At 35.3% G+C, this 22,050-nt stretch overlaps 1 protein-coding gene across 3 annotated transcripts in view; it reads left to right on the top strand.

The window, feature by feature from the left end:
• Positions 1-22,050, top strand: part of LOC105675386 (sodium-coupled monocarboxylate transporter 1) — a 50,707-nt gene that overhangs the window by 13,984 nt on the left and 14,673 nt on the right. The window contains exon 1 of one of the 3 annotated variants that reach the window (XM_067355786.1): positions 4,862-5,780. The exons of 1 other annotated variant lie outside the window; for it this stretch is intronic. The gene's annotated coding sequence lies outside the window, so the exon portion shown is untranslated. Of the gene's footprint in view, positions 1-4,861; positions 5,781-16,856; positions 17,087-22,050 lie in introns of those variants that run through there. One more of the 3 variants, XM_067355787.1, reaches the window with a different exon arrangement.

Here is a 22,050-nt window from a genome sequence, read left to right as displayed (position 1 = left end):
AAAATCTAATATAGATTATGACATATAAATTATTAAAGATTACAATTAAAATCCAATAAGTGTGCGACGTGACGGACATTTAACCGATACAAGTAATAGCACGCTACATGAAACCAGCATAAATTTCGGAATAATTTAAATACCTGCATAACTATATTATAATTTTGTCAAAATAGTTTTACTTTCCTTTTAATTAATTTAATGTTTTCGACATTTGCATAAAAAAAAAGTTATTCATTAATTAAACGAACTTTATGGGATCTTATCTGTGTTTAACAGCGTAAAACTGTAATGCCTCTTGTGCATTCGTGATATTGTCATTGGAGATCTAAAAGAACAAAGAAAAGGTGACGTTATTACATGTAGCACTATGCTTAATGAGTCTCTTAAGTTATTATACAATTGCAGACGAATAAAACAATTCAATTGTTGCTTATCTCTCTCGCATATCCTTTTGCGTCACAGTACGCTTGAAGGCGGTGCATTACGATATCGCGTGTCCATGTCTTTATCAACACGGAAGCGATAATTCTTCTAAAATTATTCTTTTTATCCTCGAAGATAGTATAGCATCATTATCGTTTTTTTTTAATAGTAACAAGATGGTTATGTAATACACAAATTTCAAGGTGACATATGTTTTTATCAGCGATCTGCCATGCCAAAACAGCTGATAAAATGCGTACGCTTTAATTCTCTAATATTTCTTTCCCGTAGACAGTATTGATACTTTATACATAACGTTCACAATAGCTTCGTGATGAGCCGTGACAATGCTGTATTGCACTTGATTTCGATTGTTTGCAGCTGTACTGTGGCGGTATGACATCGGTTTTGTATGATATTTCTGTTTCCTGGTCGCAGCTGTGACACGTTACTCTATTGATAAAATTCTGCGGTATTTGAATTTCCTAAATAGAAAGAGACGGAGAGATAGAGAACGGGAGAGAGAATGTTTTTTGAAGTAGAAGGTAATATATTACACGCGCGAAGAAAAAAAATGCCGCGCGTCCATTACTCTTGACCTCGAACGAGAGTGTGTACATTAATAAACTTCGACAGCGTTTTCTGCCACGAATAATCGAACAAAAATAAATCAGCTCTTTTCATTTATTATTCAATGTTGACAGCAATTTGTAACATGTATCACCTGACTTACAATCGCAACGAATCATGTATACACTTATTACGTACGCGTTATCAGTGCTCATTATACGATTACGACAATTTCCGGCCCGCGAAATTCTAGACTCAATGCGTACATTAAGTGACATCCAAATGTATTCTTCGGTACGCAATTCGTGAATTTGTGTCTCGGTGAGAGAGCCGAGACCTATTTCGCGATGGTCGATTGCCTGACGTCATAGCTGCACTGTACGTACGTAAGAACGCACACTCGCTCGCTGCGCGGTGAAACGTGAATGAATGGGCGTACGTACGTGCACTTCAAATAGATGTTTTCATTTTCAAAGTTTTGCAAAATATTCTGTGCCATGACGAACACTGTGTGAACACGGTGGTTCGGATTCGCGCTACAAGAGTCATACGATCTATTCATGGTACATCGCGAAATTCAATAATTCAATACTCCGAGTGGTAAATATAGAAATGCGTTGTGTCGTTGTGTGCGAAACTTTGAAATATTAAATAAAACGTACGATCAATAGAGAATAATCACGCGACGCGCGAGTGAAAGTCTCTCTCTCTCTCTCTCTTTCTCTCTCTCTCTCCTCCTATCGTTATCATTACGAAACATTACGGCGTAAACATGCAGCCGGCGCAACGCGTGTAATTCAACCTTATCGGATTCAACCACCTGTGCGTAATAGCAGTACCTGCTGCAGGCAGCATTCGATTATCTATCTGCAAATTCTATGTATCTACAAGCGCAATTAATCATAAGCACGAAATATAAAGCTCGTGGTAAATTGACGTCATGGGAATCCTCTAGCGATGAAACAAACATTTGCAATCTCTTGCCGGCGGGGTTTGAACCGAAGTTCGGGACACGTACGCGAGAAACGTCTTTCGCTACTGTTTTCTATCATTTTCGAGTGTGTTTATTTACGGAGCGCGTACTTTACAGTAATGCTTGACTGCAGTGTGGTGATTGCTAGCCGCACATAACAGAGAGAGCGCCTCGTATTTACCGGGTGAGGTAAAATTTGAATTTCCAGATTCACAAAATCACCGTTGCGGAAAAATATCGGTCCCTTTATTATGCAAGCAAACGTGAAGCGAGCGCGATAAACAAAGTCACGACGTGGAAAGTGACGAGCGTCAGCGCGAGCGCTTAAACGCCAGGTACAAATTGGTACAATCACGGAATGTAGCGATGGGTAAAGTTACAATCTCAATGTTACTTGCATAACTGTACTGTTACTTTGCACGCATACATTCTCACATCACATTTTGCGAAAAATTTGTGCAATGATGCGAAGAGTTTGTGCTCGTCTGCTGAGAAGAGGCAGGCATATCACTGACAGACGCGGGACTGTGAATACACAAATTAAATTTATGTATTCAATCATTTTAACATGTAAATATGATGTGCGCGCAAATAATTTCGAGCAAAGTTAATATTTGCTACATTTCTTAATGCCGTATCGAGTATCTTGAAACTGATAAACCGATTCTCATCGCTTTGTTCTTTGTATCTTTGTAAATTTCATCCTGATCCAAATATTTTGTTAGTATTTTAACAAATAGTATGTTTATCACGGAGCTAATATTTGTTACGCAATGGTGATCTGCAACTTGCTAAATCCAATCTCCATAATTTTACAATTACATTATGGAAATATAACTCTTGCTGAAAGTGGATTACGCGATTGAGAGTCTGTTCGCTATTCCGCGCTCGCGAAATTTCGCGCGCTGCTAAATGCGCCCGTTAATTAAATAATCCGGTTATCCGTACTCAGCATTCTGCACATTATCGCAACAACAGATTTTCCGTGCTGAACAAGCCTCGTAAAACTCAGCCTTTGTAGAGTTCGGGATGAGTATCGTGAAACTACAGAGACGTGTCAATCGTTGTCGAAATTGCAATGCAAAGGGGAAACATCAGGACTGAGAATGAGACGAAGAATGTCGAAATTAGGCGAATTTGCAAGTAGCAGCCGCTCTATTTCGCTCGTCAAGCGTCTCTTAACTCGTATCAATCTTTATTACTATACAGCATGCGGCACAGTTGGGGTGCCGAGACGCAAGTTACTTTCCACTTCGGATGCGCGGTATGAGCGCCCGCGTTTTAGGTTTCGCGAACAATGCAACTGCTATCCTTGAGGCACGTTCGCGCATAATTTGCAACGCAGACGTTCCGAATCTTTCGAATTCTTCTCCAGTCAGAATGCCGCAATTCCGCGTTTTTAAACATCGGTCATATCTCAGGAATTTTTAAACGGAATATAAATCAAACTAAATATCTTGTTCCTTGTAAAAATGTGCGTAAAACAATACAGAGGTATGATAAAGTAACAAATATATTAACCAGCTGGATAAATAAATAGAATATGTAAAATTGATATCGTTATCATCTTATTATAATGCTTAATAATAAGCATTAAAATAAAACAATATGCAAATTCAATAGTAATTCAACAATAATAAAATATTCTTCGATTAATTTAACATAAACATTATATTATTATCCGTATATTTTCAGATTAAAATTATGATAAATATGAGGCATCCTTTACATAACGTGTTTTTATTTTCGAGCAATTATATATAAAATATGGGCGGTTATGCAATTAAGTAGAACAGACATAAGAACGGACAATGTTCACAACACAATGCTTAATAACTGGAATAATTTCATAGCACGTGACTTGAAGCATGAATTCCTTATCAGTGATAACGACGACTGCATGATAATGATGAATCAATGAGTACTTAAACGGATGAGGACAATGTAACTAATTATCTTATGCACATATAGGAGCGGTGCTTTGAACAATTGACACAAGTCAACTGTTTAAAGAAATAAATAAAGTCTGGTAGACACTTGTATCTACCGGTGTTATTCGCATGTATACAAAAGCTAAATAATAGTGTACTATTTGCTTATTCAATCCTTATTGATTTATCTTACCGTCTATCGCTGATAAGAAATTATCACTTCGAATCACGTGCTACGAGTTGCTTAAACGCATGGCAAATTGGTGCACCTTTTTGTTATTCGTGTGCACTATGACACTGTGTCAATATTATCTAATGAAGTGAATGTGATAATAATCTTTCCTGTGAAATTCCATTCGCAATCAATTATGATTTTATCTCTCCGAACGCAGATCTGCTAAATAATTCTCCGCAAAATGGAATTAGGCCTCTCTCTTAGGGGAGTAGCTAATTTAATACTACAAGAGCGTTTACAGGCTTAGAAGCGCCGAGAGAAAGGAAATGGAATCGACTCCTGTAAATTATTCTTTCATGAATTGTAACGAGATCGTAATTAAAAAGTTAAGTAAACGATTAAATCATTTTATAATATTGATTTAAATCACAATTAAAATTGAAATCCGTTTTATTGATACCTGTATTAAAAATAAGAATCAAATAAGCCGAGACAAAATTAATTTTAAAAATTTAATTAATGTATATAGTCTTTTAAGCCAACCTATCAGAATCAGAAAATATATAAATGCGCAATCTGTTTGAAGATGCGTCGTGGCCGATTTAGGAGCAAAAGTCTCGTGACTCGATTCATAAACAAGCTCATACGGTAAGACAAAAAAAATACTGATAAGCAGTCATGTGAGTGCAAGAATTGTTGATAATCAAAGCTAATTTAATTCCATGTTACATTTGTAAATTGGGATTCTGTTTCCATACGACACAATATGCCGAAAGAGAATTGTTTGGCAAACAATCTTTAACAGTTGTTTCAGTCAATCATATAAATTAATCTATCTGTGAACTAGATATAGAAATTTGATCGCACATATATGTTTCATCTAATTTTTTACCATTTAAATTTGTAATTAAGAAAGGCTTTAATGAGAATTTTAATGAGAAGAGATCCAAGTATTATCGATCTCATTAAGATTGAGTCATTGCAGATAAGCGGTCTGTAAAAATAACCACACGTGATCGATAAATGCCTATTGACGTAAGGCAGTTCCTACAAAGTTATTCAGCGTATACAGATAATATATTCTGAGATTTGTGATATCGTGTTGATATTGATAATCAAAGTTGTTCTAAATGCATTGTGACGTCTTCGACAGACGCGCGCTAGCTATATACAGACTGATACTTTTTTTTAAACGTAGCAACTGTACTGTGTGGACTTCCCAGTATTACGTCGGCAGCTGACCAAGTCGCTTGGACTGCAATTCACACGGAATCGGATTCAGCCGAGCTGCGAGAGCGAACGGACCGATCGGAGTCTTGAGTGCTGTGAATAAACTCGTGAACGTCGTATATAGTGATTGACTGACGAACATAGATTTTTCTCGACGTCTTATCCTCCATCTCGGGAAAACTGATCGAATTCACTTGGTCGGAACGCGGGCGCCCTTCGTAATTTTACGCCGACGGACAGCCAATCGCCGGTGCCGATATCTGCGTGTTCATAAGTGCTGCTGAATCACCCCAAATTTATCATCGTCATGGCAAAATAATAAAACGCTGTACGAAATAATGCTTACGTAATAGCGGTATTATCAAGCGGTCTGAAAGGAGCGCGTACCGACCTTGGCGGACCTCGCATACATCTTTCAGCATGTGGATAAAGCAAATGCTCCATTCGACACCAATGAATACGTGACATTACACAGGTAATACATTTTTTCTACTGTGAAAAAGCAGATTTCACGCGATTGGTACAGATGTTCGATCGACTGCAGAGATTCTAAGAAATTCAATATCGTGTACATACACGAGCGGGTTTAACGATTTAATCCAAACGGGTAATAATCTACGAAATTGCCCTACAAAGTTGCTCACAAGTTTTCAAAACTTTTCGCCGATAAGAGTTTCCATAAAAAGCGAAAGATAAAAACTTATAATTTTGCACACGTGGAAAAACTTTCCATTACAATATTAAGCGAGCGTTTCGCGCTAGAACATAAACCTTTAGATATAATAGCGGAAATAACGGAAATTGAACTTATTTCTCCTCCAGACCATCTGGACCATCTTTTTCCAATTGAATCATTGAACAAGTCTCACGGCAGAACTTTAAACGGCGGCACTCAGCGATATAATAACTTTGCAGTGTGATATTAATTTTCAATACCTTCACCTTCGGGTGACGAAATAAGCGCAGGAGATATCCGTTTATTTCACCTTGCTAATTTATATTAGAAATAGCTAAAAATTATCTTCTATTGAAAAATTTTATACTTTGAGATAACTTACTAAATTTTTGTGGTATGGATAATTGCCTAAATAATTAAATTTTTACTCACAATACACGTGCCGAAAGCACTTGTTCAACTAGCATACTCACTCTGTCCAGTAATGTTAGTTCCTTACGCAACTATGTTTGCTACTGTAATACGTAACCGTAATTGCTCTGCAATAGTTTTTACGCAAAGTTGAGAACGCGATAATCGTTTAGAAATGTAAAAAGTACCTCACTTAAAAAATTTATAGCAAAAAATGATTAGCAAGTACTATTCGCAATACATATCTTTATCTATAATTTCAAAATTAATAACGGATTTCAACTGCAAAATTATACGAGTAAAAGGTGCATTGCACAACAGATAAAAATAAAATTTTCACGAATATTAAGAAGCGTTCAATTTTACATCTGCAAATATTTAACGTATACAAGTACACATTTAATCAAATTTTATATGTACTGTTTTAATTTTTACTGCTATGTAAATTTGCATCGTAATCATACATTTCGGCTATACCATCGATGCATTATATTTTACATTAATTCACTGACTGAGCCGAAATGTATGAATTTCATTATAATTGCAAAGTCGTTCGATAGCTGGATATGAATTCATTCAAGGAAACGCTCGGATATTACCCATTAGCATCAGAAATGCGATCGGACTACGGCTGTATTTGAAGATACCGTGATTATTCATATCACGATCGTGCATTTTTATCTAGAATATCCGAGCAGCATCAAGACATTTCGCACGACGTGTCCAATATCCATTAATTTACCCGCTCGGGCAATAACGAAAAGTTACGTGAAATCACCGTGAAAAAAAAAAATATATATATAAAAAAATCCTTCGAGTATTATTTGCCGTCTACTATTCATAGAAACCATATTTACAAATCTCTCTCGGAGTGCGCGTTCATTGTTTGATACGCTACTTCACACGGTAAACACATTGGGCAACAACTAGAATGCCAAACTTGATAACCAGAAAACGTTGCCAACTAGTGAGAGACTATTTATCGAAGGCGAGGTCGTGACACTGCGCAGCTTATAGACGCAATAATTATTAGGCAAAAAAAAAAAAAACACGCGCGCGAGGTTCTCGCGTGAGAAGTCAGAATCGCCGCTTATTCTTAGTGCGGGATGAGCTCAACCTTCGATAAATCTGTCGACCTCGCTTTTACAACTCAATCGTGATTTACGCCTAAGGTAGACGTATTATTTGTTCTCACGCTGTGAGATTATGTTTCGCCAGATAAAAATAGTCTCTGCCGCTCTCACTCTATCTCTCTCTCTCTCTCTCTCTGGCAGGGTCCAAATTCCAAAGGATGACTTAGCGCTCTTGTACACGGGAGCAAACTGTCCTTTAATAACCGTGTTCGTTTAACTCTACTTTTTTCCCGCTACGTGGCCTGTATATGTCGGGTCAGGGATACGCGGAGGAAGAAGGACAGCTAGAAAAAGAGACGAAGAAAGACGCGAAGGGATAGCCTCTTCGGCGAAACTTTCCGCAATAATCCGGCGCAAAAAACGCAGCGGGGCAGCATCTGACGCTGTCAAAAAATCCCTAATGCGAATCGGGGGGGAGGGGGAGGGAGGAGGGCCCGTAATACAGCAGACGCGACCCGTGCCCGTCACGCTCGCGTTTTTTGCCAGAGCAACGGGAGAGAATGCTTCCTCTGCCGTCATCAGCAACTACCGCCACGAGCGACACCGGGAACAGTCCAGGTCGTGGCAGCTGGATTTGCATTGTAAAGTTTCCCGTCTCTCGCGTCCTACGTGCGCAATTTCGCTCAATTGCGCCGTCGCTGCTGCCAGCTCTTCGGAACGGGCAAAGCTAGTTACAAAAGCTCCTTCTCGCTTCTTCCCACCCTCGTGCTCCATCGTCTTCCGCGATCTGATAAAGGTTCATGCATTCCACTCCCAGAGGGCCCTCGCCCCGATTCAGAGGAACGCGCACGGGAGCTTTGGTAATGTTACAACGGCGAAATGTAATGTCGACGTCAGTTACTGAAAAGACAGTCGGACACTTTATTTCCAACATAGATTCTTTGATAAATTCGGAGTCAATTTTTCATTGGTGGAAACTTGATCAAAGGGCGTCCGTTCTTACGACTTCTTGATTTTCAACATTAATTATTCTTTTAATTAAGTTCTAGATTGAAATTCTATTAAAATAAGATTGAGATTGAACGAAGAGTAAGATTTTTATTGTAAAAACATTAAAAATGGCAACGCTGCAATTGATAATAAAATTGCTGAAAATAGACGCAATAATTTCCAGACGCGTATAGAAATCACGGTAAATTCCACTTCATTCTGCATTAGAACGCAAAATGTCAAAATAAAAACTTGAACAAGAGATAAGATTTTATCTTGTTGAATAACTTTGCATGTGTTAATTGAATATTTCCATTTAAGTAATTACTCGACATCAACGATCACTATGCTGACTTAGTTTCGTCTTTTAATGGCGCGAATAAAATAGATAGTGTAGATAGAAACGTTTTTCATTAAACAGTAAGAATTTTAATTACACACACACACACACACACACACATACACACAAAAACGAATCTACAATGTTTAAGTTTATTTTATGCTTGGGTATAACATTTGTTATATTGATTTTAGAATATATATATATATACATATATATTGAATTACTTGGCAAGACATCACGGTATTGTAGGAACGCGTTTTCCGTTAGCCGTCAATATATTGTACTTTTGATACATGTTCATGTCGATATCTTAAATCGAATTTTTGACCACTTTTTCTGTTATTATGATAGTATTTTTATTTTCTACGTATCAAATTTTTTTTAAATAATCCTAAAAACTTTATTAACAACTTAAAATTATTTCAAATTCAAAGTTTGATAAATTAATCGGACTATGTTATAAATAAACAGTTTTTAATGTCTCCTGTAAATTTTGGATTTTTTTAATTACGAGGTTTTGGATTTAAGATATTGATGTGTTATTATTTTGATAGGCGGATCATCGATCGAATTCAAGGTTCGATCGGATAGAAGGTCATGATCAAGCCGAGTTTAGATGCGCGACAGCGTGAAAGATATAATCCGAAAAGTATATAAACGCGAAATAACAATCAAGTAGACGTGGCGTTGCATGATTCTTATTTCGAAATACCTCTTCTGTAATCAATTGCTTCTTTCGTTAATTAAACACTGAAATAAACGCTCTTGATTTTATTTATCTAACCGACCTCACATTATTTATCAAACCAACTTAATAAATGCAGAACTATTTATGATGTTTCTTCGCAAGTAAAATATGATCTTCCTATCTCACTTTCTTGAATTATATCACCTAAAGAACCAAGAAACTCTACGCTCAATTTTCACACAGTCGTCCATTGCTTTAAATTAAAGCGATAAAATATGATAAGATATTTCATAAAGTTCCGACTCTTTTCAGCTGAGGTATTGTTTATTTTCGTGCTGTGTGCATTTAATACTAAATGCGACTATTCTTATCTTTTTTTTCTTTCTAAAACATGTGTAAACATACAAAACAAATCATCAGTAAATTTGATAATAATACTTTATTGTGTTCAATTAAATTATATGGATCATAAAAATAGAGATCATACTAATTTGTCCCTGGAAATTTAATGAAAGAGAAACTAATTTTAGGAACTCAATAAAGGTGGAAATATAATTATACAAATGTACATTAATTGTGCAGTAATTGTTCACTGCAATATGTAACATTGACGTATGCGATGACAAAATGTGTTTCAATTAATAATAAATTTCGCAGTAAATACTTTTATCTTACCAGTCATTTCGTATGATCATCCAATTTTCATGGAATTGTGAACGGATATACAGAGGCAGGAAGAACCGCAGCGATTAGGTCAATTATCTCATGCTTGACGACACATGTGTCGCACAACGCGGCACAATGTGATGCTCTGAATATGCACAAAATATGTACACATATTTATGGCTAATTTGTGCAAATCGGTAATTAAAGGAAATTGTATTTATGTCGAACACAGGAACCGCAACTACATTTGCATTGTAGAACTGCATCCCTGGAGCATAACAGCGGTGAGCTGCTCCGTTGCTAGACCGCACAACAACTCGGATTATTAAAACGTTGCTGGTCATACTGCTCTTATCTTAAGTGACCTTTCATAATATACTTAATTAATATAAAGCTAGCTCCATAATCCATTGTTAAAAAATACAGAACTGGTTGCAAAAGAGAATTCAAATTAAATGGATAAAATCTATCGTTTAAATGTATCGTTTAGATTCAGATATCGATTATTATATGAACAAGATTACTTTTAGTACGATATCGATCGTGGGACAATTACATAACTTATAAAAAATATATTAATAAAGTAAATTTAAAAATTTTTGCTTATTTAAATTTCTATTATTTTTTTAAATATTAAAAATATAACACTTATTCGTAATATAATATTTAATATATCAAAGTTCACAGAATCTAAAGTGACAAGAAAGAGAGCAGAGAAAGGTCTATTCAGCGCAGAATGGGCAAAATAATGTAATAGAAGCTTTAAAACCTTATTCAACTCTTTGTTAATGTTTCCATCTTATTCTTTGTGCAAGTCGCAAAAAAAAAAAGCAAAGCTTTCTCATGTTCGTAAAAAGGGACAGAGTTTTACGGCGAACTAGTTCGTTAATCGGGACGGCGATGTTAGAAACTTTGTTAATTCCGAAACTTTGTAATTAATCCGCTGACAGTCTGTCCTTATGTTGTATTACCGTGAAAAATATGCTAAAATGTGGGGTAGTGGCGGATATTCGATAACGATATAAGTTACCGATCAAGATAGTACAAATAGGTCATTTGGAAGCAATTATGCGAAAGTCGGCGGCGAACACTCGTCAGAGACGGTTCCGAACACAATTATCCGACAAATCTTACTGCGTATGATCATGACACGTACTATAGCCACGTTAACGTATATTATCTCACTCACATACGGTCAAATATTTGTGTCTGTTTGACAACTATCTGTCGAGTGAGTACATTATTTGAAACTGCCGTAATGGTCAGTTAACACGAACCCGGTATGGAGGCGAGTCAAGTGGACAAATTACTTGCTGCGAGCTACCTGTCGCGTGCAAAACATCTGCCTGCCTAAAATTAACGACGGGACAAGAGCCAAACCAGATAGACAGGTCTTCAGTTGCACGGCAAAGTGAATAGGAAGGTCTTCTATTTTTGGATATACACGAATTCCTCCACTGCGTCGATATCTCAAATGTCAGTGTATAACTCCGTTTCACTCCCTTACAAATTCCCCTCCTTCTCTGTGAAGGTAGAAAAGTCACTTTGTACTTGTCATTTTGTTGACAATATTAAAAATTCCGCGTACCATAAACAGCAACAATAAAAACACTTAATTCAACAAGATAATTTGCGATGTAGAGCATTATTTTCTCTTTCAACGCGTAGAAATAGTCCGATAGTTTTAGGAACGAAATGAATTTCGAAGAGCCATGTACAAAGCAACGAAGACTCGTGACAGAGATAATGACGATTAGCTACGAAGGACACGCACAAATGTCCTCACTCTAGCGATTGCGAAACGTCGTAATATCTATACGCTATAGGAAGTCATGCGGTTTACGAGATATTTCAAGGGGCATGGTTGCGCGCACGAAATCCACCGGCGAGTTTGAACATTTTGTAACAGAGTTAACCGTTGTTTTTTTTCGTCTCACGAAATCAATCTACAGTATACAGACCGATGGACCGTGCGCGTCAGCGGACCGAAGCGACGATCGATTCTCCGGACGAAATGTAAATCGTCAGGCAGCACCGCCGAACAAGAGGACACTCCTCGTGTTGGTTGAAAGTCTGGCACAATACTTCTCTCATGTTCCGTTATTCAGCGATATACAATATGTTTGCCGTATACGGCGTGGGTACTGTACGACCGATTGACTTTCATGAACACGTCAATCACGGTGTGCGATTCACGTAACATCACCGCGCGCAAAAATCGCGCGGGATTCACACCGCAATAAAAATAATCCTCGGTGAATTGTGGTGATTGCACTTAATTATGCGGCGTTCTGAGAAACTCACCCAGCAGGTCGCGTTAATTAATAAGCCGGCATATATTACCGAGATGAACGAGGAAATGTTTATGTAACGCGTAAGTTATAAGCACTTTGTATTTTGTGACAATTTATCCGCTTATCCTCAAACGATCTCTCTGTACGTAGTCCGTTTGGAAAATCCAGCGCTTGACGCTTCGCGGAAATGCATAAGTGTTGCAAAAACATCCGATTCTATTATTTTTAACTATTATACTTGTAACAAAACATCAACTTATTCGACTAATAAACATGCTCTGCCGGTTCGTTAATTACGCGTTGATGAACTTATTTTTAATTCGCGCGCAAAAACAAAAAATAATAAACTAGACGATTACGTAAAATGTAACAATGTGTGACAGCATGGTGCTATTAAACGTGTAATTGAGATAACAATAAAATACTTTGATTCTTTTCATTTCTCGTCCGATGCGTATCTATTATAACATTGAAATATGAATAACCGTGTTGAACACAAAGTGCGCAAATATATAATAAATTATCGTTTCAATCTGAATCACAATTTTAACAGATTATTAAATAGTTGCATAACAAATAAACATATGCATACATTATAGCGCCATACGTTAATTATTATTATTTGATCAATGAAGCTCGTTGTATTTAATACGTTTTGTTTCTGCTCTACCGAAAATCGTTTAATCGAACATTTACACGTCACATAATGTAATTTGACAAAGTAATGGCGGTCGCTTCGTGAGCCACGTAAATTACTACGTAAATTACTACGTAGGTGCTTTGTAGATCGGTGTACACTAAACTTACCTGCTTCATCGCAAACTTACTAATTTATGTCATAATGTTACACATGACGAGCGTCTAAAGCCACCCCGCCGTAAACTTTCAAAAGTCCCGACGCATTAATAGAGGCATGTACACTCAACGTTTAAATCGCAACTTTTCGTTTCTTTCACTTTAGCTCTTATCTTTTTATTCATGACTTAGGAAGTGTTTAATTCAAAAGAGTATGATAATTCTGCAGAATTTAAACTTTGACCCCCCCCCCTCGACCAAGTGCTGGATTAATACATTAAAATAAATATTAAACGAATGACTACTTTTGAAAAAAAGATTTAATAAGAGCGATTAAAGTGAGAAAAAAGACAGTTAAAGCTGTTGAAATAAAAAAGTAAGATATAATTAAAAAGGAAAAAAAAATCCAAGGCACCAATGTAAGAGGAAATGCAAAAAATCAAAGTGATAGACTATGTAAATCCGTTGAATGGCAATGAAACATGAATACTGTTTATGTTAAGCCCGTAATTATATTAATGTAAACAACGCTTAATAATCAAGTTATTTATACTTATTTATAAGAAAAGAGAAAAGCAGTTCTTTCGTATCGCTCTTCGAAGCACTAAGGTCTACAATATAAGACCTGCAGCTCTATAAGTATGACCGTCTATTCAAAAGGGTTTATTTATGAATACAAACTCGCCTTAAGTCGTATGCATTTGCATAGACAAACGCATTTCTAACATGAAATAAAACGGGCACAACGGGCGACTAAAAGTCGGGAACTACATTAGCGGCAATTCATTTATCATGTCGCCTGCATTATAAATACGAAGATTCATGAAAAATTGCGACGTAAAATACGCAGAGCATTCTGTAATTGCGTGCATGGGACGTGATAAAACCGGATGATCTATTATTTGCGGATCAAATGGAATACTAAATTTACACACTCGTAAAATTTTTCACGGAAATCAAGATAGATCGAAATCTATCTCCTTGAAAGCGCGCAAGGGAACGCTTAAATCTCGACTCAACGAAGGATCAAATTAACATACTAATCGAAAGAGCAAAGCTTCAAAGGCGCACTGCGCGGATTTCGAATAATCTGAGATTGCGAGGGAAAGGTCAAGTGGCTATTCGGCATAGTTAGGTTTCGTAATGCGCCTGCTACCAGCAGGTAAATTATCCCAATTTTAAAAAAGCGACTTCTAAGAGAAACGAGCTCTCGCGATTACGCCGCGGCTGGCCGACCCGTTGAAATCGCCGTGCTAGCCGCGAAAGGGGCAAAATGACAAATAGCGCTGCGGTACCTCTTATGACCTCTCATATCGACGTAATCATTGTTAGTGGCAGGAACATATCATACCCGCAATTTCATCTCCACTTCCTTATATATGCTGTACATTCCTTTTTATATTCGCAGATAACACGTGCGCGCGAGAAGAGAGCCGCTATTATATACGCTCCATTTTTATCAATCCAGGCGATTTACCACTGAAAGAGCTGTAATGCGGAAAAATGCCCTGAGCGAAATTTTCAACGAGGCAAGCCATACTGAAATGTAACGACTAAGAATGATCGTTTCCCCCCTCCCCTGCTTTCCAACTTTTTTTTTTTTTTATAAGATTAAAGAGCGTCGGATTTTTACGGGCGAGAGAGATCTCATATGAAATTGCGACAACCATCGATTCAATACCGATATCTGCATCGAGCTGACGATTCGATCGTGGATTACTAAGTTTGTCGGTAGTCTAGTCAACTCTAGTCAAGTTGAGTTTATAGTCGATGAAGTGCGAGGAAACTTGGTTTACAAACCAGTTACTAATGCTAAATTTACTTCGCCAACTGTGTAAACTCACTGCTGGAACATCAGCACAGTCCACTAGATCTATTCATTTAGATTTTAGAATATCCGTAATTAAGTTAATATAACGGACCAGTATATGTTCTGACAACTGTCGACTATTTTTTTATAAGAATAATTAAGATAAGCATATTTGTCTAAATTATTCACTTAATTTATTGGCAAATGTGTGACTTAGAGAGTGAAAATGTGCTTGTCAACAAATAACGCATACTTACTTGAGCATAATACTTGAGTCAATAAACTATCATATTTATAATGATTAAACGAGAAAATGTTATCGAAGAAGTAAAAGATTAAACGCTGATAATGTGACGGTATCTCCGTTTAACAACAACATAAAAAAATAAAGATGTTAAAAATAAATTAGTCGTTAGTGTGCGTCATATGTCATAAATTAACAAAAAGCTAATTGACATCACGCTATTGAATAAAAAATAAAATTAAAATTCATTCATTCTTGTAAAATGAAAACAGGTAATGACGTAGAAACAGGTATTTAATGATAGGCAAATAAGAAATATAGTGAGAGAAGTATTCCTTGATAATAGAAGTCGTCAAGGCGTACAATAATAGATTTAATGAAATCTAATAAAATATTTCATTATAAGGTTTAATGAGTTAAAATTAAATTGTAATATTTTAGCTATTTTTAAAAATATGTAAAATGCTCCGCGCGATACCGCTCGTCAATATAAATAACATCCTAACATCATACACATGTTTTATTTAATTTTTTACTTCTTTGATAACATTCATTCAGTCTTTCAGTCACTTAGTCACGTATAAACATAGAAATTTATTAGTGAAGTATAATAAGTATAAATAAACATTATTCATTGACAGGCGTATTTTCGTTATCTAATTTACGCATTTGCCAATAGATTAAATGAATAAATTAGTTCAAATATTCTGGATCACTAGCTGATGTAATCTATTAATTACATCATAATCTAAGGAAGTTTCTCATCTGATTCGAGCATCGGGTTCGTAATAGAATACGACATAGTAATTTTCTATTAAGGCTTTCTATTTCTACGACACAGTATAATGAAATTTAAAGACGAAGCCTTATTTTATTATTATTTAATAAACAGATCAATGTATTGCTTACTATAGTAAAATATATATAGTAATATGTAATAACATATATGTACATAATGGTATCATATCAATGTGTTATATACATATTGATTCGCGGTCATTTGCATTTAGTTCTTCAGATCGATCGATCCGAGTGCTTATCGCTATCTTCCTGAGAGGAAAATATTGCACCTTGACTCATTGTTAATATTGTATATTGTTATTTTTTTATATACCAACTAATAAAATTTTTTTAATAATTTTATAAATATAAAAATTTTATAAAATTTGATGTTATCTAATAAAATCATAGAAAAATTGTAAAATAAATATTGGTAAAAAGATCATTACGAGAAGAACGAAATATATATGTCAAGTTACATTGTTTATGCACGAAATTTTTTTGGTTATATATATTTTTTTAGAGTTTTTGATTAATATTGAACAAAAATAACGTTATTATGTCTATTATACTATTCATAAAAATGTAGTACGTGGAAAATTTCGAAATAAATAAAAAATGATATTAAATATTAATCGACATCAGACTTACAAAAATATACACTGTGATAAGGAATACGGTTCTCAATGTTGCTACCTTGCGATTATCATATCACTAATGGAAACGATATGACATATACAAGGGAACGTCAAAAGCGCAGTCGTGGCCAACGGCCAGCTTTAAGTATTACATTCGCATATCCAGTAGTCCGCGTACCTGAAAGTCGTGAATGTTCTCGGTGCAATGTACCGTGTGTCGCGTCATTTCGATGACTGTTGCGGCGCCTTGGTGCCTTTTGCGCGGACAGTAAACAGCGTGATAGTGTTGAGTGCGTGTCGAGAAAACGCGGGAACAAGTAGAATAATAACGAAGAATTATTGTTGATCTTTAAACCGAAGTTGAGACTAAACGGTAAAGTTTTCAATCACCAGCATTTAAGTATACAACGCATGTCAAAATATTTTTGCTGAGAATTTTATAAAATTCATCTAAATTTAATGTTCTTAATTTTAAATATTTTTTTTTTAAGTGATTAGTTCAATATTGCTTTTTTAATTAGCAGTAATTTAATGTAGCAAATCTACTTTTCCTGTTCAGTTTTGTAGAATATAAATCAAATAATATATAGAATATTATTGTTGCATCATATGTCTCTAAAAGAAATCTCACATTTCATCAGAAATCTCACATTTCATCAGAAATCTCAGAAGTACGTGTTTGACTAAATTCTTTTTAGTTGAGAATTAGATATCTTTCTTTCGTCGAATGATGTACCCGGAGACGGCGCCAGTAACTTGTTATCAGTCACGTGACTATCGGGAGAATCGCAACGTGAGAGCAGAATCGCAAAATCACACCTGTCATATCGCTATTACGTATCGCGTTCGAGTGAATCACGTTCCAAATCACTATACATTACACACACAATGAAATAGCATCTTTGCAAACGTCGATATTTGCATGTTGATGAATGCAGCCGAGAATCAATTTAAATTGTTAATGAACGATTATCACTTTGCGCACAACATTCATCATTCGGAACCTATTTTTGGCGCTATTGTTTATCACAATTTTCAACGAACATAATTATATGATATTCTTCCCGTGAGTTACGCTTCCGGGTGCCGACTCCTCGCAAATTATATTTACGGTTTGCGTAGATTAGACCGCAAAAAATAATGTACATGATAACTAAATTGCGTGTCATACTGTCAACCGCAATTTAACCGTGAAAAACCTAATAGAAGTCTTTCATTCTGAACATAAATTATATAAGTTCGATTCTTTTCACAGAATCATTAAGTATCGAAAAAATTAACCAAAAAAAAAAATGCAATTCTCATTGTCAACATCGCGAATTTTTAATTATTAAACAAATATTTTATTTTTTATATAAATTATATTTTTTTCTGAAGAATTTTACAAGAAAAAAGATATAATTTACATATGTGCATCGACACGTGTCCGATAAAAATAACATTAATATGAGAAAACCATAGATAATTGTTTTGTAAGTCCTAGAAAATTACTCACGAGTACGTATTTATCAGTAATAGGCACGTAATAAATGATCACGTTTCTTTAATAATGGTTCTCACGTGAAGATGTTTTATCGCGAATCGAACGCATATACATTTTTACTGCGATTGCAGATATACGGCCGCTGAATTGATTGCCCATCATTGTATTTCTATATCTTTCCAGATATCGAATTAATCTCTCTCGAATGGAAAAAAATTGGCAAAACATTGCGGAATTTAATTGATAAGAAATTAATAAAGTTGCTCTGATAAAAGTTTACAAAAAAAATAGAATTTTTTGTCAAATCTTTTATGTGTGTGCGTACATATCTTCCACCACACTCAAAACCAAGTTGTGATTCCCCAGCTAAATTCTATCTCTCTACTCTGCCTCGCAGCAACGATCAATTAAATACTAAAATAGACTGTGTTATGAATCAACAGAACGTGATACTGTGCACAATCGTGCCTATATCGTTTCCGTAAATTTGACGGATCGCTCAAGGTTGCACGAAAATACGTACTGCACATTACTGTAAGCTGTAAGTAGTCGCAAGTATAATATTTTGGGGAAATGTCTCATTTTTCCAAGAAATAAAATATGTTGTTATTCGTGATGATATATATTTTGAATGTTAATTTCAACTGGCAAGGCCAAATTATATCAAAACACATTAAAAAATTCTTTCGTGGTGTCAAAATAAATAATATTATTGATAAATAATGATATCATTATAAATGATTTCATAAATTTAAAAGGAAAAAAGGTGAGAATCTTGCAATGCGATAACGAGGACATGTCGATTCGCTTGTTTGCACAGATGGAATTAATGTCTTAACATATAAAGTTGAACTAAATTTTGCCAATTTGTGAACGCATCGAGTCTAGATATTTTTACATCATGACTCAAAACTTTAACAGTTTGGCACCCTTAAGCGTTTGATATTTATAAAAAATTGAATATAAATATAAAGCTAAAATAGTAAGAACGGCTCATATAATGAGTAAAATAATAAATAAAAATGTAATTTTATATTTTTTACCGACAATTATGAAGCACAAATATTTAAATTCGCCTACTGCACGAACTGTTAACATTTCGTGCAACTTCGTGTGTACATCGTGTTAAGGCATCGTTGATTCTGTTTACGCAGTGAGTTTAAATAGCAGAAAGCCGAAAGAAAACGATAGCACAAGCACGTGACGAGGCGCCGTAACCGAGAACACGTCTGCAAGCAACTCTTAAAGCCTTCACTCTGTCGAGTGTCTCATAAATAACAAGGAGTCAGAGACATTTCGCCGAACAGTTTCATTTTATTGACAGACTTGACTCTCTCGATCAGATTAAAACATATATTCCGAAGAGAATTAGAATTTTATCTCACTTTGCTTCGATTCTAGTTTCCTAAATTTTTTATAATATGTCGACATGTAAAAGAGACGATAATTTTCTTGTTTAATAAATTTTATGGAAATAATGAAATTAAAATATATTTAGCAAACTGGTATCCGTTTAGCATTATTAGTGTAGGAAATGTGGTTCTTAAAAATAAAAAATAAAAATAGTATAAAAAATTTTTAAATGTCTTTCTTTGTTAACAGCAAACTGAGTTTAAATTTGCAATTATATTTCGCGACGATTGCATCATGTATCGTCAGAAATAAACAAAAAAAATAATTTTAATAGATTTGACAAATTTTTATAAAATGTTTAATTTTCTCTTATAAATTTGTATTATTGACACCAATTGAAAGTAGACATTATTTATTTTAAGAACATTATTTATTATAAGACATTATTTATTTAAGAAACTTCAAGATAATTGCTATATAACGTTGTCATCTTTTATAATTATATAAGAATTACAGTATTATAATATAAGAATTATAATATTTGAACACAACGAAGGTTATTTTTTTGAATTCTGATAAACTCAGATTACTCCACAATAGCGGTAGGAGGAGTGACTATACGGCTTCAGAGAATATGCACATAAATATAGTAATAAATCTGAAGGTAACGTGGAAATGAAAATATATACGCGGAAGCGCGCAGCATGATTTAAATCCGCGTGAGCCAACGTGAGTGAATTAGGCTAATGGCGCGAGTGTATTTCGTACTCCGCGCCACGATAAATTCGATAAAATCAATAAAATCTGAAGTAGCGCGGAACGAATTTCCATCAGACGGGGATAATGTAATGTACGAAAAGTTGCTCGTTGCACAGAACTTAGCGAGCGCTGCGTTAAAATGTGCCGCCACTACAGGCACACACATTACCGTCGGGATGGGAAAAAAATTCTTGGCACGCTTCGAACTGTAGCTAATGTTGGTTGCAACATTAACTGGATATTCGGCTGCGAAAAGCCCGCTTCGTACTCGGCTCACGGACCCGAAACAACCGTGTAAACCAGATCTACAATCGACGCCGACAATTATCGCTCATTCAATCTACCCTCGTATATTTTTTTTTTTTTCGGCAATTAGAGTGGATAAATTTGCAGAAGCTTTATAGCCGCCGAAGGTCAATAAACGTTCCAGCGGATGTTTTAAATTCGAGCACAGTTTTCTAAATCTTTTTATCATACATTTTGCGTTTCAATGATATATAAGTTCGTATATACATATATCATATGCATGCATTTAATTTTTCTATTTGCCATACTCGCAATATTGATAGCGTACAAAAAATTAAAAAATTTAATGGAAATTTTTATAAATTACAAAGTTTTGAATTAAACAGTAGGTAATATTTTTCATTTACGTGAGCCGTATACGTTATATAAAACGTTATATAAAACAATCCGGGTTAAACCAATCACAATTTTTTTATTGATGATTCCCGATATTTGCTCGTGCTTTTTCCCTCTCTTTGTCATGTTTGATATGTTGTCTTTCAAAATGAGACTAACGGGATGTAGTTTGCTTTATAAATTAGTACGCAGTCTTATAGCTCTGACAATAAATCGCGTATTTGTCATAGCTATTCCACGGTTCGGATTCGTGTAAAGTTCGGTGTCGTGTAAAGAAGTGATAATAATCAAATGTTTATCAAGCATTTCTCGCGAGACTAGCTTTGTATAAGTCGCAGCACATGTACTAATAGACATTTGTGTTGTGATTTATGTGCTAGTGCTGGCAACGACAATTCAAACGAGTGACACACACCTGACGGCTGAATGAATATTACTTCGCGATAAAATAACGCTGACGCTAAAACGCTGCTCCGCTCCGAAAAAAAAATATATATACATATATATATATATATATAAATTAACGTGTGAATTAACGCGACGGCTATGTGATAGCGTCAAGTGCAACGGCACGAGTTTGTTAAGAAAATGTGAAACCCATCTGGCGTTGTAACCTGCTTCTTAAAAACTTATTCTGCGATGTACACGCGCGCAGAATTACTGTAAAACGAGTTACGCTATGATTTATTGCCGGCGTTTCCTTGCAACGAAGCGAGCACTTGTTTTTGCCGACACTAGCTCGAAACGCGTCTGGTTTATAGCAACGAAAAATTGCTTCGACGCCGACACTTGTATGATAAGTCGGTGGAATATTTTAGGAAATTTTTACCATATGTGGTAGTCATGATAACTGTTAGATTATGTAAATTCAATCAAGGTCGTATGTATAAAGTGATTGCACATGCCGTTTATTATCGCAGTTAATTCTTCTACAGACATGGATTTTAATGGAAAGTATATATGTACCGCAATTCCAGCCAATCGTCTAACAACTGGTTAAATTGATTCAAACTCAAAAAACATCGAATCAAAGACCAAATAAAAAAGTATTAAGATTACTATCAAAACAAGATAACATGGAAACACGTGCAAAGATTTTT

The sequence above is a fragment of the Linepithema humile genome, chromosome 5, assembly GCF_040581485.1.
Source record: "Linepithema humile isolate Giens D197 chromosome 5, Lhum_UNIL_v1.0, whole genome shotgun sequence".
In the NCBI taxonomy this organism is placed as follows: domain Eukaryota; kingdom Metazoa; phylum Arthropoda; class Insecta; order Hymenoptera; family Formicidae; genus Linepithema; species Linepithema humile.
The sequence above is the reverse complement of the archived record's forward strand: the minus strand, read 5'-3'. Positions and strand labels throughout refer to the sequence as shown.